At 51.9% G+C, this 16,366-nt stretch overlaps 1 long non-coding RNA gene across 4 annotated transcripts; it reads left to right on the top strand.

The window, feature by feature from the left end:
• Positions 1–155: 155 nt before the first annotated feature.
• On the top strand, positions 156–8,745 carry LOC112409860 (uncharacterized). Of its 4 annotated transcripts, none has more exons than XR_003005261.1 (4): positions 156–468; positions 1,043–1,114; positions 1,598–1,771; positions 7,511–8,745. It is a non-coding gene; the product is annotated as an uncharacterized LOC112409860 (long non-coding RNA). The 4 variants fall into 4 exon arrangements; XR_003005262.1 differs by lacking the exon at positions 7,511–8,745 and adding an exon at positions 2,801–2,842 and having other exon boundaries at positions 157–468; XR_003005257.1 differs by having other exon boundaries at positions 165–468; positions 7,584–8,745.
• The last annotated feature ends 7,621 nt before the right edge of the window (positions 8,746–16,366 follow it).

The raw sequence follows: 16,366 nt of genomic DNA, 5'->3' as shown, positions 1-16,366 counted from the left end.
CGGGCCCAGCCCCCTCCCCCACTCGCCCCCACAGGTCTGTCCCCAGACCCCTCCCCTCACGGTCTTCGTACCGCCTCGGCTCGGGGACCCGCCTACTGCGTGCCGGGCGCAACCCGGTGGCCGCGGCAGCCCCGCGTCTTGGCTCTGAGCCCGCGGTTAACGCTTAACCGAGCTCCGGGAGCCCGAAACTCGAACCGCACCCCTGGGCCCTAACCTTTGGCCCCGCCCGCCCAAGTGAGGGGTGGAGGGCGAAGGAGGTGTGGTGAGCCCCAGAGGCCCGCGCCCGCCCTCTCGTGCTCCACGCGCCCCAACCCCGGGATTTCGGCCGGGCTGGGTGAGGTGGGTCGTGGGCGTCGACGCAGTCCTACCCTCTGCTGACTGCGGGCCGGGCCCTGCCCGAGGGCGGGGCGTGGGTCCCGGAGTGAGTTCTCACGCGCTGCTCGCTCCGCGCTGAGCGCTACAATAGAGGTATCCGGTGTCCCGAGAGCGAGAGGGGGAAAGGGCTTAACGCTGCGGGCGGGGGCGCTGTGGGAGACGCCTAGGTGGGGGTTTGCCCTGCAGGCATTCCTGCTTTACTGGTGGGGACTGGCCTTGACCGAGGGAGGAGGTGCGCGGCGAAGCCAGGGAAGTCCTGGGAGCTGGGGTTGAGGAGGCGTGTGCCGGGGAGTCTGGGCTTTGTGGCCTGGGCGGCTGGCGCCTCTGAGCGTTCACGGGACCCCTGCCCTACACCGGGAGCACCGCCCCATGGTCACCAGCCCCCGACAGAGCCAGGCCTGGGGGTTGGAGTGCGGAGGGGGTCCAGCACCCTCGAGTACAGAGGGGAGCCCCATACCCACTACGCAGGTGGAAACCCACCTGCAGAGGGAAGAGCTATGAGGGTGCAGGGAGTGTGCCGGACGGTGGGCGGCGCCACCAGTGCGGGAGGCACCGGAAGAACCTGAGTTGGGAGCGCGGACTGCTAGGGTTTGGGGTGGGGGGGGAGGGGCAGGCCAGGGGAGGGACCTCTAGCCAGGTGATCAAGGAGCTTGGACTTCGTCCCAAGGACAACGTGGCGCCCAAGGAACGTTTGCTGCTGGCTGAGACCTGCTCAGATGAGGCTTTCAGAGAGCTCCAGGTGCCAAAGGGCATGGAAGGAAGAAGAACAGGAGTGGGCGGTGGGGAATGGTCAGGCGTCCAAACCTAGTCCTGGAATGGAAGAGGTGGGGGCAGAGAAGTGGGCTGGGCCTTCCCGGTTTGTCCCCCAGACCCACCTTCCTCCCTCCCCGTGGCCTGCGCTCTGGGCCGCATCGGTGGCCCCATCCCCCACTCTCCCCTGGCTTCCGGGTGAGTTTGGAAGCCAGCCCAGAGGTTGGGGAATTTCCCCAGCTCCCTCCCGGCTGGGCACAGACCTCTCCTCTCCCTGAGGTCCTCTCCCTGAGGTCCTCTCCCTGAGGCCCCAGTCCCTACCCTGAGGCCCTTTCTACCCTCTTAGGGCTCTGAGGCCAGCCCCCACCCGGGTCTTCACCACCCTGTTGGTTTCGCCTACCCCTTGCCTGCACCTTGGTAAATGGACCTTTTATAAAAGTCCTTTTCTCTCTTTGCACCTTTCTCCTGCAAGGACGCTGACTTCCTCCAAGTTAAGGAAGAGAGAGGAGGCAAAGACGGCACCCAGTGGTCACCTGGACCCCCTACTGTCACTGGGAAACAGGTGAACAGGCCAGGAGAGCAGGTGTGCAGGGGTCAGCTGTTGAGATTTTGATGCGGAACGATGGAGAGACCTGGGGACACTCAGGTGAGCTGTTCGGGACAGAGCTAGGGGCAGCTGGAGGCCTCATCAGGTGTGGGTGATACTTGGGGCCAGAGGGAGGGGGTAGAAAGAACAAGGTAGACTAGCCAGGAATCCACAGTGAGGACTGGAAAGGAAACCCAAGGAGGGGTGAGGCCACAGTCTCCCCAAGGTTGCATTGAATGCAACTTGTAAGAGTAGCTACAGGATGTTTTTTTTAAATAACTATGTGAACCTATCCTGAAATCCATGAGGAAAAGAAAGGTACAAGAATAATTAGCCTGCAAGGACCTGAACAGACATGTCTCCAAAGAAGATAACCAAGTGATCAACAAGCACATGGAAAGATGCTCAGCATCGTTAGTCACTAAAGAGATGCCGATCCAAACCGCAGCGAGGCGCCACTCCACACCTGTTAGCATGACTACTATCAAAAAAATAATAATAATCACTGTTGGTGAGAATGTCTGTGGAGAACTGAACCCTATGCATCATTGGGGGGAATGTAAAATGGTGCAGCCTCTATGGCAAACAGTACGGCAGTTCCTCAAAAAATTAAAAATAGAACTGCCATACAATCCAGCCATTCCACTTCTGAATATATGCCCAGAAGAATTGAAAGCAGGGACTCGAATAGATATTTGTACACCTGTGTTCATAGCAACGTTTTTTACAATAGCCAAAAGGCGGCTGCACCCCGAATGTCCTTCAGTGGATAAATGGATAAGCGAAATGTGGTCCATCCTTACAATGGAATATTATTCAGCCTTAAAAAGGAAAGAACATGGATGAGCCTTTAGGACATTGTGCCAAGTGAATTAAGCCAGTCTCAAAAAAGCAAATTCTTTATGATTCCACTTCTACGAGGTCCCTAGAGTAATGCAATTCTTAGAGACAGAAAGGATGTTGGTTGCCAGGGGCTAGGGGATGGGGAGTGAGTGTTTAATGGAGACAGTTTCAGATTTAGGAAGATGAGAAAAAGTTAAGGGGACTTCCCTGGTGGCGCGGTGGTTAAGAATCCGCCCGCCCATGCAGGGGACACGGGTTCGAGCCCTGGTCTGGGAAGATCCCACATGCCACGGAGCAGCTAAGCCCGTGCACCACAACTACTGAGCCCACGAGCCACAACCACTGAGCCTGCGTGCCACAGCTACTGAAGCCCACGCGCCTAGAGCCCATGCTCCACAACAAGAGAAGCCTCTGCAGTAGGAAGCCCGCGCATGACAACAAAAAGTAGCCCCTGCTCACCACAACTAGAGAAAGCCTGCACGCAGCAACAAAGAGCCAATGCAGGCATAAATAAATAAATAAATAAATAAATTTATTAAAAAAAATAGTTCAGGAAGTGGATGGTGATGATGGTTGTATGATGACATGAATGTACTTAGTGCCACTGAACTGTACCTTTAAAAATGTTTGCAATGGTAAATTTTAGGACTTCCGTGGTGGCGCAGTGGTTGAGAATCCGTCCGCCAATTCAGGGGACACAGTTTCAAGCCCTGGTCCGGGAAGATCCCACATGTGCGGAGCAACTAAGCCCGCGTGCCACAACCACTGAAGCCCGCGTGCCACAACTGAAGACCACGTGCCTAGAGCCCGTGCTCCACAACAAGAGAAGCCACCACAATGAGAGAAGCCCACACACCACGACAAAGAGTAGCCCCCGCTCGCCACAACTAGAGAAAGCCTGCACGCAGCGACAAAGATCCAACGCAACCAAACATAAATAAATAAACATTAAAAAAAGAAAGCTCACATTTCTTGAAAAAAGGTAAATTTTATGTTTTTTATGTGTTTTACCACAATTTTATAGATTATTTTTATTTATTTATTTTTGGCTGCACTGGGCTTTCGTTTGCTGCACACGGGCTTCTCGTTGGCATGGCTTCTCTTGTTGCGGAGCATAGGATTTAGGCGTGCGGGCTTCAGTAGTTGCAGCTTGCGAGCTTAGTTGCTCTACGGCATGTGGGATCTTCCCGGACCAGGGATCGAACCCGTGTCCCCTGCATTGGCGGGCGGATCTTAACCACTGCACCACCACGGAAGTCCTAAAATTTACCATTGCAAACATTTTTAAAGGTACAGGGAAGTCCCCACAATTTTAAAAAGTAAAGAAAGAAACCAAAAACAATAGCCTGGGCTTCCCTGGTGGCGCAGTGGTTGAGCGTCTGCCTGCCGATGCAGGGGGACGCGGGTTCGTGCCCCGGTCCAGGAAGATCCCACATGCCGCGGAGCAGCTGGGCCCGTGAGCCATGGCCGCTGAACCTGCGCGTCTGGAGCCTGTGCTCCGCAACGGGAGAGGCCACAACAGTGAGAAGCCCGCATATCACAAAAAACAAACAAACAAAAAAAACCCCGAAACAATAGCCTGTATAATTCTAAAAAAGAAGGCGCCAGTCCTGCCAGAGGGTAGAGTCTGTCACAGAACCGACCAGAACATTCTGTTATAGGTGGTTGACTGAACACACAGATCAGAGGTCCGTGTGATCATTTAGCATACGATTATTTGGCATTTAAAATCTGCGAGGAAAAGGGCGTTCTTTAATAAAGGGTGTTGGGACAGCTGAGCAGCCATCGGAAGGAAACATGACATCGGACTCCTATCTCACTCCAAAATAAATTCCACATGGACCAGAAATACAAATGCCAACAACAAACCCACAAAAGCATTTGAAGAAAACAGAGGAGACTGGAGACAGTTTAATAGTCTCACCATGAGGAAAGCTTTTCCCAGCGTGATAGAAGCAGAGGTCATAAAAATTTTTTTGATAAATTTAAGTAAATTACAAATTGCAACATTTTGCATAGATATAACCTTTTAAGTCCTAGGATGTGCCGCAAACTGGGAAAAGCTTGTTGCTAACTCATACCTCAACGGAAGGGCCAACTCCCCAGCAGAGCGGGCCTGTGAATTAGTAAGGATGGGGGCCGAGCATCTCACTGGAAGTTGGGCAAGCAGCCCAGATGCATGCAGAAGGAAACCCACATGGCTGTTAGCTGAAAGATGCTTAACTTCACCCATGAGCAGAGAAATGCAAATGCACGTGACCTTCAAACTTTGGAGGTTTCAAAGAGGGACGGGACGGGAGTGGTGGGGAGACGGGAGCTAGGGTGTGAGTCTGAGGTTGGAGGTGGGGCAACAGTGCCCATCACCTTACAAGAGCCCTCGTCCAGCCAGCCTGTCTGCTTCCCAGGATCTGTCCTGCAGGAATACTCGCGCATGTGCACCAGGCCTAGTCGAGATTTTCATCGCTGCTTTGCACCTAAAGCAGAGCTGGAAACGGCTCGGCCTCGGTCCATCCAAGGGCACCGCTGAGGGACGCCAGATGCCGAGCAGCCGTGGGTACCACTCGGTGGCTCCCTGGGGGGCACAGCACCAGCTCCTCAGTGTTCTCAGAGAACCCGCAGCCCCCTCTCCCTCCTCTGCACTGTCTGGTCGCGGGGTGGCCCCTGCACGCGGGAACTGGGGATGGGGAGACCTCATTTCCACCCTTGGCCCGAATTTTTTAAACGAGGAAGCTGTATTAACAATGGCAAGATTTGCTGTTTTCTGTAGGGAATAGTCAGGAGGGGGCAGGGTCCCCGTGCAGAAAGAGGCGAGGGAGCGGAGCGGCCAGCACATCCTGGGGACACGTGGCTCCAGGGCTGGGCGGGGCGCCGAGGTGGTGCCTGGGGCTTGAGGTAGAGCTGCAGACCCCCTGGGGGGTGGGAGTGGAGCCAGGGGATGCAGAGAAAAGATAAAAGCAGGCCTCCCATCCCCCTCCCATCCGGTCCCCAGCCCTAGGGCCTTGCTGCCCTTTGAAGCCACTGGACTCGGCGGCCTGGCCCACGTTCCTCTGGCCTCCTCCTCGCCAGGATTTCGCCGGGGTTCTCTGGTTGAACTCACATAACCTTAGCATCTGCCAGCCTAGCGGCCGTGTCCTCTGTGGTCGAGAACGTGGAACCCCGGCTGTCCCTTTGCCTTTGGATTTTTGCATTTAGTCCCTAGTTTCCCGTGCATTTGCTGCTAGTGGGAGAAAGAAACCTCAGTGCTGACACAGGGGTGACGGGCCCAGCCCCTGCACCTTCCCAGAGTCAGGCGCAGGGCCCGTTCTTTCCATCCCGATTGTCTGTCCGGCCTTGCTGACCAGACACCAAGGTCAGCTGCAGCCAGGAGCTGGGCCTTCCTGAGGGGCCGGCTTCCCACTTGTGTGTCTGCTGCGTGGCTGCCCAGGCCTGTTGGAGCTGCCCGGCCCAGGACACGACAGGGATCGCCTGCAGGCCTGGGCCCTGCCACAGCCGGGAGAGTCCTGTGGGGCTGGTCTGGGCCAGGCAGCTGGGGCAGGGTCCCGCTCAGAGGGGGGAGGCAGGTGGCCCGGCGGAGGCGGGAGGACCCCTGGCCACTGTCCCTGTCCTCTGGGCTCAGCCTCAGGGCTGAGGTGATTATCCTAATTATCCGCGAATGGCAGGGGGGCAGTCCTAAAGCCTGGGCCGCACTTGTCCATGTTTCATTATTCGGCCCAGCTGAGCCCCGCAGCTGAAGGGTCAGGCTCCAGGCCAGGGGATGGGGGGCACAAGTCCTGCTGGGGCCTGGCATGGGAGCAGCGGGTGCTGGGCTGTGGCAGGACAGTCATTGGCCCCTGCACCCCTAAACCTGAGGGCAGGTGGGAGGGGCTGCCAGGCTGTGTCCCCATAACCCCTGAGCATCCCTCTTGAAGGGCACAGTGTCGGCCTGCACCCCACGCAGAAGTCACCCCTCAAATGGAACCCAAGGGTGGGCAGGGCAGTGGCCACGCCCCACACACCCCGCCAGCTTCATGCCCCCATTCTCTCCCCCTCCTCCATTCATGCCCCCGACCCTAGGTATGCCCCCTCCCCCATTCACATCCTGGCCACGTGCTGTGAGCATTGGGCTCCTGTGCTGTGGGTGTCCTCTCTCGCGCCCTCAGCCTGGAGGGCAGAGTCCATCTCTGCTCCGGGTCCAGGTTCTTATACTCCCCCCCACACACACACACCCCCATAACCCTGCAGCTCCCGTGACGGACAAGGCCGGTGAGGAAGGGCTGCAGGAGTCACCCCCTCCCGACTCGGGGTGACCCTTTCTCAGGGATCCCCCAGGGAACAAGGAACGTCTTTGCTCACGTCTGCAGCACCGCCTCAGCCTTCTTTCCACCACGGCAATCCTGAGGGCACCCACTCCAAAGCCTCCCGCCCTGTTCCTTCCAACAGAACCAGGTGCTTTCAGCCATCAGTGCAGAGCTCTTGATCTCAGGGAAGATGTGCCAGACGCAAAGCTGGGTGTGGGCACAGGCGCAGTTTTTGCCCAAGTGAGGTGACTTCTGCTGTCAGCCAGGGAGTGGAGAAGGGTGCTTCTGGGAATGCTGTTCCTCCCATTTAAGAGATGAGGTGAGGTAAGACCCTGCCATCTGCTCACTGCCTTTGCTGGCTGAGGTGTGATGCTTGGAGCTCCAGCAGCCATGATATGAGCAAGAGGAGAAGACCAGGACCTGGGCAGAAAAGCCAGTCCAGATCCCTGGCTTTGCTGCTGAACTGGACCCAGAATAAACACCTCATTCTTAAGTTAAACAGACAACAAGCCGTCACTGTCTCTTAAGCTACTTTGGGTTGAATGCTGTGTTAATTGCAGCCCAGCCATCTATGTAGCATAACATGTTCAGATTGGCTTTCTCCAAACTGTTCTTGGAATATTAGTAATCACTATATCTATGAAAGAAAAGTCCATTTTGGTGATATTTATTTTTTTAGGTAAAAATGTGGTACCCATCCCCCCACCAAGCATGACCACCTGGAAACCACTGATGAGGTCCCTTCTCTCTAGGGATGGTGACATTGGAGATAGGCTCCATTAGCCCTCCTCCAGGATGAAGCATGTGCCAGAGACCTGGAGAACCCCGCTGGGGCTGAGCTTTTGAGAATCTGGGTATCGTCCTTTCCATCAGCCCACACACCTCAGGGCCAGGAGCACATGCTAGGACGGAAGGCAAAGAGCACATCGACATCTGCAAGTTCCTCCAGAGCCTTTGACCTCGAACTTGGAGCATCACTGTTAGACGTTAGACATGAGTTAGATGTGAGCGGAGGCATTGTGAACATGGAGGGACGGTGGGCGGCATCCCTTCCCCTCCCTTCCTATTGCGACAGACTCATTTGGCAGTTTTCTGTCAGATGTTAATTCTTGCAAATGCCCTGTGCCACCCACCGCTGGTGACAATGGTGACCACTGCCACTGTGGTAGCAGAGGTGACCCTCTCGAAGTTCTTCCCCCAGCGGGGTGGTGGTTGGCCAGGTGCTGCCATCTTATCAGCCATCCTTCCCAGGGCTGAGACCTGCCCGTGGATCTCCAAGTGTTACCTCAGGAAGCAGCAGAAGAAATCAGGCTCCCGACAGGTCAGGACGCTTGAGAGGGCGGCACTTGGACAGCCTGGTGGCCTTCCTCGTGGCCACTTGGATTCTCCTCCTGCATCTGAAGTGTGACAGTGAAAACTGCCACTAGAACTCCAGGCACTGAGGGTCACTGGAGGAAGACAGTGGCTGGAGGTGAGGTCTCCCTGTTGGAAGGTGAACGGTGACATCCACGGGTGATTTGTTGAACAGCTAATAAGAGTGGATTCAGCGTACAACCCTCCAACGTGGTGCCACGTGCACATGCGTGTGGCAGCCTGCGGGGCTGCCGAGGTAACGCCATGGTCCCTCTGTAGTCAGTGAGACTGAATCTGGTCTTTAATGAATCGTGGCACAAAAAAATCTTCTGTGATAGCCCTAACCGAAGGCCTCTTAATATATTGAAATGCTCCTTTTTATGAAGCAAAATGCCTTTTTATTTTGAGGCACAGAATGGAATTTTTTGCTTCACGTCTCAGATTTACATTATTTTTTTTAACTCTCGACATTTACTCCCTTTGTGTATCTTAAATCACGTACATGTGCTCTTTGTACAGTTGTAAGATTTTAATAAAAATCAACATATTTTTTGAACTGCATTACATCAGCATTTATAGACCTCGTTACGCACAACCTACCTCGGAGTCCCACGTGCGCACTGGCCGGCGCCCGGCGTCTGCTCTGTCCCCTGGCAGCGCCCACGGCCCTGTCTGTTTGTTGCGCCCCAAACACATAACGCTGTGCAGACTCGTTTCTCCTAGTTCCATGGCTCAAACAGGAAAGTATTAAAACGCAGCAAGATCTTACGGTCTCAAACTGGACCCAAATCAAATAAGCAGAAACCAGAATTCTTCCAAGTAAAGATAAGTGGTTTCAGCCTCCCTGAGGCAGGAAAGTCCCAGGTATCAGAACGAGACTTTGCATGTGGCTAGCACGCTGCTTCCCTTTGTGGTACATGAGCGGCTTTCAGACTGTTCTGGAATGGGACTAGGGCTGAGTTAGGTGTAAGATTCCCATGCAGAAACCACTCGCCCGGGGAATCACACGGGCTTAAGTTTCTTGTGCCCTCCCAGGTGAAGTTTCGTGAGCAGGAAAAAGAAAGAAAAATAAATACTCTATCTTGATACGTTTCGTTTCTTAATATGGTTCTTACTAAAATAAATGCAACTTGATTTCTCTTATTACTGTTATAAAATTTAAAACACACAGGGACTTCCCTGGCGGTCCAGTGGTTAAGACTCCGTGCTCTCAATGTTGGGGGCGGGGCATGGTTCGATCCCTGGTCGGGGAACTAAGATCCTGCATGCCACACGGCGCGGCCACACACACACACGCAATTTTGATAATTTCTTACGTCAAGTAAATCAAGTAGATTATTTTCACCACGTACCAAGCAAGTCCATAGCACTCATTATAGTTTATAAGACCACTTAATGTTTAATCGCGCTTCTAGATATGACAGATAGCAAACATCAGACAAAACCTTGTACCAAAAGCAACTCTAAAAGCCATATTTAAAAATACATAGCTGGGGGGACTTCCCTGGTGACGCAGTGGTTAAGAATCAGCCTGCCGGGCTTCCCTGGTGGCGCAGTGGTTGAGAGTCTGCCTACCAATGCAGGGGACACGGGTTCAAGCCCTGGTCTGGGAAGATCCCACGTGCCACGGAGCAGCTGGGCCCGTGAGCTACAAATACTGAGCTCTGCGCGTCTGGAGGCTGTGCTCCGCAGCAAGAGAGGCCGCGACAGTGAGAGGCCCACGCACCGCGATGAAGAGTGGCCCCCGCTTGCCACAACTAGAGAAAGCCCTCGCACAGAAACGAAGACCCAACACAGCCAAAAATAAATAAATGAATAAATAAATTAAAAAAAAAAAAAAAAAGAATCAGCCTGCCAATTCAGCGGACACGGGTTCGAGCCCCGGTCCGGGAAGATCCCACATGCCGCGGAGCAGCTAAGCCCGTGCGCCACAACTACTGAGCCCGTGCACCTAGAGCCCGTGCTCCTCAACAGAGAGAAGCCACCGCGATGAGAAGCCCGCACACCGCATCGAAGAGCAGTCCCCGCTCGCCACAACTAGAGAAAGCCCGCGCGCAGCAGAGGAGAGCCAACGCAGCCAAAAATAAATTAATTAATTAATTGATTTTTAAAAATACACAGCTGGGTACTTCCCTGGTGGTCCGGGGGTTAAGACTTCATGCTCCCAATGCAGGGGGACCGGGTTCGACCCCGGTCAGGGAACGAGATCCTGCATGCCGCAGTGAAGATCCCACATGCTGCAACTAAGAGCTGGCGCAGCCGAAATAAATAAATAAACATTAAAAAACAAACAAGCAAACAGCTGTTTGAAGGCATCGGCGAGCAACCGAGGCAGCCAGGACCTGAGGGGCTGGAGACCCTGACCAGAGGGAATCGCCTTGAGATGAGCTGTCGTTCTCGGCCACTTTCCTCCTCGGGGAAGCTTGCTGATTTGTGGATGATGCCGAGCCTGCAGGCCAAGGAGAATGTGGCAGCACAGCCACGGCCCGGGGAAGGGGCCTGGAACCACTGCGCAGGCGCTGGCGGGCGGAGGAGGGGCGGCCTGGGGCTGCGGGGCCAGGAGCCACTGAGCATCGAGGGGAGCTGGGAGACCCCGTTCCAGGGGCAAGGTGTGGAAGCCTGGCCGGGAAGTGGAGACAGATGAGAAGGTTTTATTTATTTATTTTTGGCTGCGTTGGGTCTTCGTCGCGGCGCGTGGGCTTTCTCTAGTTGCGGCGAGCGGGGGCTACTCTTCGTTGCGGCGCGTGGGCTTCTCGTTGTCGGGGCTTCTCTTGTTGTGGAGCACGGGCTCTAGGTGCACGGGCTTCGGTATTTGCAGCATGTGGGCTCAGTAGTTGTGGCTTGCAGGCTCTAGAGCGCAGGCTCAGTAGTTGTGGTGCACGGGCTTAGTTGCTCCACGGCATGTGGGATCTTCCTGGACCAGGGCTTGAACCCATGTCCCCTGAATTGGCAGGCGGATTCTTAACCACTGCGCCACCAGGGAAGCCCGAGAAGGTTTTAAACGTCTGCTCTTTTCCAATTTGGGAGAAGGTGGCAGAATCGGACTTTGAGACACCTCCGCACGCAGTGGAGGGACCTGGGGAGATGGTCCCTCTGTCCCTTCCGAGTGACCAGATCCCCAGCCAAGACTGTAGTCTCAAAGCCAACCCACTTCTCCTTTTTAGTAGCAGGTGCTCGTGGAGAAGGGGCTCTGCTTTGCAGGGGCAGGCCCTAGACTAGCCTGCGGGGAGGGGGCAGGGGGCCGGCACGCGGACAGGTAGTGTCCTGCCACCCCGAGAGGCCCTGGGGTCACCGCGGGCAGGAGAGGGCAAGGGAGTCACGAGGCGGCTGGGAAGCTCTCTGCTAAGCTGGTGGCCGCTGTGTTCCTGCAGAACTCCTCAGGGCCGGAGAACCTGAGCCCAGGACCCTGAAACCGGTCCAAGCTCAGCTCTGCCTGCCAGGGTGTCAAGTACATGAGACCCACCCCCATCCCCAGTCTGCTACCTGCCCCTCGCCACACCTGGGGAAGAGCACGGGCCAGAGGAAGCGGGAAGGTGTTGATCCACAGGGAGCGGGGGAGGAGAGGACGGAGGCCGCCGGGACGAGGTGGCAGGGTTGCGCTCAGCCCCATTTCCTTTTCGGGGTTGGGAAGGGCAGTGAAGGGCATCCGTGCAGAGTGCAGGTGTCGGAAGAGGGAGCCCAGACTCGGTAGGAGGGGCCCTGGGGCCTGGGGTGCAGAAAGTCAGCACTGGCCCCAGGCGGGAGGGAGGGACACCTCCAGGACTGAACACTACCCTGTGCTGGTCCCTGGAGGCCTGGCCTTGCCTTATCCCTGAGAGCAGCGCACACCACCTCCACTTACAGGTGGGCCAGCCAGGAAGTCTCTGTGACCCTGACGGGTGACAGCATGGGTGACACGCCCAGCAGAGGGGCTGGCCTGTCTCCTCCATGCCCCGCCCCGGGGTGGGGGGCAGGCTCTGGGCTCCCCCTCCTCGGCCCCCAGACCTACAAGTTGGGGTCTCACAGTTACACCCCAGGCTGAGAGGAGCCATCAGCTAAAGGACCCCTGGCTCCAGGTGGGCAGGAACCGGTCACCAAGGCCTCCTGTGATGAGCGGGGAGGGCCGCCCGGGAGCTGGTGGAGGCAGCTGGTTTGTCCTGCAGGAACCCAGGCCGGGCGGTGACAGCTGGGGGCTGAGCGGGGCTGCAGGAAGAGCAGACCTCTGCTCGCTCGCCTTCAGAGAACAGACAGTCTGAGCGCTGACTCTATTCCATTCCACAAGGAAAGGCGGGACCCCTCCCCCGCAGCTGAGGACAGATGGTACAAAAAGATAGCCATCCCGCTTATGAATATAGATGGAGGTGGAAGGATTAGCATAAGCAATGAAAAAGAAGAGCGAAAAGCCCCCTGTTGTTGAGGAAGATATTCCTGAACACCGGACAATCTAAGAGGCTCTAGTAAAAACTACTGGAGTGAAAAAAATAATCTGGTGAATAGTCAGGAAGAGAAGAATGTAGAATAATCCATCATTCTTTCTATTCCGATAATGAGCCTCTAGAAATGAGGAATCTATTCCATTCCCTACAGTGACAAAACAAACAAACACACAGCCTTAAGAAGTCCACTAAGGAGGACACAGTCTCTATATGAAGAAAGCTATAAGATCTTATAGAGCTATATAAAGCAAGACCTGAACAAAAGAAAGGAGTACATGCAGAGCCCAAGAAGGTCCTCTCAATGGCTAAAATAATCTTAAAAGTTGTATGTAAGAATAAATGCCCAGTAACAGGCAAGAAAAGACTGAAAAAGAGCAAGGGAGGATCTGCCATCCCAAATGTGAGGCCAACCTCTAAAGCTACTAATCCGATTAAATACGGTATTGATCTAGGAATAAATAAATAGACCCACGCACCAGAATAGACATGCTAGAAATAGTCACCATCTTCCAGCAGAATTTCATTCACGACAGAAGAGGAAGGTAAATTCAGCGGGAAAGGATGGGTTATCTACTAACCACGTGCCGGCACAATAGATAGCCATCTGTAAGAAAAATTTACATAGCGTGTCAACGTTAGAGCCAGATTGATTAAGTAATAAATGCAGAAGCCAAAAGGACTGGAAAAAACACATATGTAATCAGCACACATGTAATCCAGGGTCAAGAAGAACATCTTACCTCAATCCAGGTACCCTAAAGCTATACGAGAAAGGTAGGTATATTTGACTTTGTAGGAATATTAATTTTTGTGTGGAAAAAGAAGCCATAAACAAACAATATAAAAATGATAAATTTGGAAGAATACATATTTGTAAAGCAGACGACAGACAAATGATGAATACCTATAATAGACCGAAGGCTGTTGGAAATTGACAAGAAAAAGATTTTTAGGAACCAGTAGAAAGATGGACAGAGGATATAAATAAGCAATTCACAGAAGAGCAATTCATTGACAATCTGTTGAGAAACAGGAGGAGACGTTCAAAGTCACGAGCCATCAGGGAAATGCCGATTAAAGCACCACTGACACAGAGCTCCACCCTCAGGCTGCCAGACACTGAAAACGGGCCTAGTGGTCCTGGGAGTATAAGGGATCAGGGACCCTTGTATGCTGATGGCAGAAATGAGAATCATTACACCACCTTGGAAAGCAGTCTGAAAACTGCAGATACGATTAAAAAGACAAGTGGACATCAATCCCCTGATGGAGAATTTCTGCCACAAAAGTAAAACCTCCAGTGCAGGAGATATATGTTCACAGCTATCCAGTGCAGCATTCTTTGTCGTGGCACAAGAAAAAAGCTACAGTAAATGAAGTGAATGCCGATATATGTAAATGGTTGTCATTATTAATGCACTCAACAGTTACGTACTGAACTATGTGCCTGACACTGTTAAGATAGCATGGCAATAAACAAATCCAAACTCTAGCCCTTATGGAAGTTTATTCTTGTAAAGGAGACAGAAGATAAGCAAATATATATACTTAAAATGTTAGGTAGTGGAAAGTACCTAAGACCACAGAAAATTCAGGAGATAAAAGGAAGTTAAGAAAGCAGTTCCATCTAAGATAACATCTAAAAGAATTAAATACTTAGGAATAAACCTAACCTACTTGGTGAAAGCCATGTATGCTGAAAACTACAAAGCACTGCTGAAAGAAATTAAAGAAAAACGAAATAAATGGGAAGGCATCCCGTGTTCATGGACAGGAAGACTCAACATTGTTAAGATGTCAACACTGCCCAAAGGGATCTACAGATTCAGCACAATCTCTGTGAAAAGTCCAACAGCCTTTTCCCGTAGAAGTAGAAAAGCCAATTCTCAAATTTATATGGAATTGCAAGGGGCCCCAAATAGCCAAAACAGTCTTGAAAAAGAATAAAGTTGGAGGACCCACACTTCCTGATTTTGAAACTTACCACAAAGCTACAGTAATTAAAACAGTATGGTACTGGCATAGGACCGATATATACACCAATGGAAGAGTACAGAGAGCCGAGAAACAAACCCTCACATATATGGTCAAAGTTGTCCAGACCCTTTAACTGGGGGAAAGGACAGTCTTTTCAACAAAGGTGTCCAGACCCTTTAACTGGGGGAAAGGACAGTCTTTTCAACAAAGGTGTCCAGACCCTTTAACTGGGGGAAAGGACAGTCTTTTCAACAAATGGTGCTGGGAAGTTTGGATATCTACATGCAAATGAATGAGGTTGGACCCTTACTGTACACCGTACACAAAAATTAACTCAGAATGCATCAAAGACCTAAATGTAAGAGCTAGAGCTATAAATCTCTAAGAAGAAAACATAGAGATACATATCCATGACCTTAGATTACTAGCCAGAGTTTTCTTAAATAGGACACCAAAAGCACAAGCCACAAAAGAAAAAATAGATAAATTTAACTTTTCAAAAAATTTAAGACTTCTGTGCTTCAAAGGACGCTATCAAGAAAGTTAAAACACAACCCAAAAAATGAGAGAAGATATCTGCAAATCTTATATCTGGTAAGTCTAATAACCAGAATATATAAAGAACTCTTACAACTCGGCAATAATAAAATGACAAGAAACCTAATTAAAACATGAGCGGAGGATCTGAATAGACATTTTTCCAGTGAAGACACACAAATGGCCAATGAGCAATGCATCATAGGTGCAGAGGGGAAATGTTCTGGAATTAGGTCTTGGTGATGGGTGATGCTCGCACAACTCTGAATATGCTGAAAACCACTGAATTACACACTTTAAATGGGTGAATTTTATGGCCTGTGAATTTTATCTCAGTTCAAAGTTCTTAAAAAGAAAAGAGACTGAAAAGAGGCGTCACAGACATTGTGTTATAGCCAATATTCTACAGGCATTTTTCAACAGAGATCTGCGCCTGTCATTGTAAATTATACTGAATTATACGTCAACAAAAAATAAATGAATAAAACATAATAACAGCAAAAGGATGCTCCCAATGCAGGGGACCCGGGTTCGATCCCTGGTCAGGGAACTATATCCCGCATGCCACAACTAAAGATCCCGCATGCTGCAAGGAAGATCCCGCGTGACGAAACTAAGACCTGGTGCAGCCAAATAAATAAATAAATATTAAAAACAAATAGTAACCTATGAAAGGGAAAATTTTCAAATCGAACCTATGATCCGTCAACAGGAAATTAGAACTATTGGGTTGGCCAAAACGTTCGTTCGGTTTTCTCTGTAACATGTAATGGAAAAACCCGAACAAACGTTTTGGCCAATCCATACAACAAAATAAAGATGTGGTAAGAAGAAGAGTTAGGGTAGAGTTACCTTTTAAAACACAAGAAGCTTGGAAATTACTTTAGCACCTTATTGGAACCCATATCCAGGTAAAGATCACGTCTCAAAGGGAAAAGAGACGAAGAGCAAGCAGCAAAGTGAGTCGACATTTGAGGAAAGATTCCTCCGTTTATGGGGAGCTCTTAAAATTGGGGGCTAGAGAAATACACCAACGTGGCAGGTAAGGTAGAAGCATAAGGGACTCCAGCTGTGAGAATCGCAAGCTCACGAAAGAATAAGTGACAGAATGGCTGTGGTTAAGAAGTGTGAAGGAAGCATCCACTGTAAGTGGTCTTTCAATGCAAACATGAGATTCTACATCGAACTGTGATCAAAGCACAGGAAAGTCTCCGTCTAACTGACAAATCAGTTTTAAGCAAGCGGAAGGCCTG

Source organism: Neophocaena asiaeorientalis, unplaced genomic scaffold, assembly GCF_003031525.2.
Source record: "Neophocaena asiaeorientalis asiaeorientalis breed wild unplaced genomic scaffold, Neophocaena_asiaeorientalis_V1.1 scaffold476, whole genome shotgun sequence".
NCBI lineage: Eukaryota > Metazoa > Chordata > Mammalia > Artiodactyla > Phocoenidae > Neophocaena > Neophocaena asiaeorientalis.
This window is presented reverse-complemented; position numbering and strand designations above follow the sequence as displayed.